This window comes from Galeopterus variegatus, unplaced genomic scaffold (genome assembly GCF_000696425.1).
Source record: "Galeopterus variegatus unplaced genomic scaffold, G_variegatus-3.0.2 Scaffold10279, whole genome shotgun sequence".
NCBI lineage: Eukaryota > Metazoa > Chordata > Mammalia > Dermoptera > Cynocephalidae > Galeopterus > Galeopterus variegatus.
Genome location: NW_007736390.1, coordinates 48,933 through 50,498, shown reverse-complemented (window position 1 = coordinate 50,498; position 1,566 = coordinate 48,933).

The following is a 1,566-nucleotide window of genomic DNA, read 5'->3' as shown; positions in this document are numbered from 1 at the left end:
GGGAAAAAAAAAAAAAAAAAAACCGAACCACCCCACCCAAAAAAAAAAAAAAAAAACCGGGGGGTGTGGGGTGGGGAAGAAGATATAACAACTATATTTTTTTGAAGTTGTTACAACAAGCAAACGGAAAGGACATTCTTGGGGGGGAGGGGAGAGAGGGAGGAGGGCGGGAGGTGTCGGTGAAGGGCCATAATAATCATATACATTGTATATTGACAAAATAAAAATTAAAAAAAAAATAATAAAAAAAAAAAGAAAAGAAAAAAATCAAAGTCAAAAAAAATAAAATAAAATAAAGATGGCGGGCAAGTTTTTGAATCCTTGAGGCAGGCGGGTCCACGTGAGTTGTCCTGCTAGGCCAGTCTCTGGATCTTTCCACTAGAAGGCAAAGTAATCTTGACTTTTTACAGTCAGCGGCAAACAGAAGAATGCATCCTTGAGATCTAGTACTGAATGCCAGGTCCTGTCTGGAGGTAAAGAACTTAAAAGATTATAGGGGTTAGGAGCTGTGGAGTGGAGGTCGGTAACCCGCTTATTTACCTCTCGGAGGTCCTGGACCGGTCGGTAATCATTAGTCCCAGGTTTCTGGACCGGCAGCAAGGGCATGTTCCAGGCTGATTGGCACTTCCGTAGGATCCCCAGCTGGAGCAAACGGGCAATGTGGGGTCGGATGCCTTCGTGTGCCTCCCAGGACATTGGGTATTGTCGGACAGCTATAGGGCTGGCCTGAGCCTTCAGCTCTACATGGACGGGGGGCCGGTTTTTAGCCTTCCCTATCCCTGCAGTTTCTGCCCATGCCTGGGGGTAGTTTTCTAACCACCAGTCCATCTGTCCAGTCTCCCACCCTTGTTTTTCAAACAATCGGTATTCATCCTCCAGCCCGAGAGTTAGTACCTGGAGAGGCCTTCCTTGTCAATTTAACACCCAAGGTCCCTCGGGGTCAAAATGAATTCGAGCACCCATTTTGGTGAGGAGGTCTCTTCCCAGTAGTGGGTAGGGGCACTCAGGAATGACAATGAACGAGTGGGATACCTGGCCCATGCCTAGGTCCACCATTCTTCGGGTAGTCCATGAGTACTGCCTGTACCCTGTGACCCCTTGTATCCACAACTTCCCTTTGAGAAGAGGTCCATTTGCTTGTTGTAATACTGAATTTTCTGCTCCAGTATGTACCACGAACTGAGTAGGCTTACCCTCCACTTTTAGAGTTACCCTGGGTTTGGGGAGGGGGTCCAAACCCCATCCCCTCTAATCACTGTCTTCCTGCAGGGCCAAGACTTTGGGGGCCTGAGGCTTTTTCTTTTTCTTGGGTCATTCTCGAACCAAGTGTCCCTTCTCCTTGCAGTATGCACATTGATCCTTGCCAGGGGACCCTTCTTGTTGCCTGGCACTGTCTTATTAGGCTCCCTAGTTTCCCTGACTACAGTGGCCAGAATTTTGTGAAAATTTCTTTCTTGGCGCTTTTCCCTCTTTATTTCTTTAGCTTCCTGATCTTTCTGCTTTCTCTCTTCCTTTTCTTCCTCTGACTCTCTGTTATGATAAACCTTTTCAGCCACCTGCACTAAT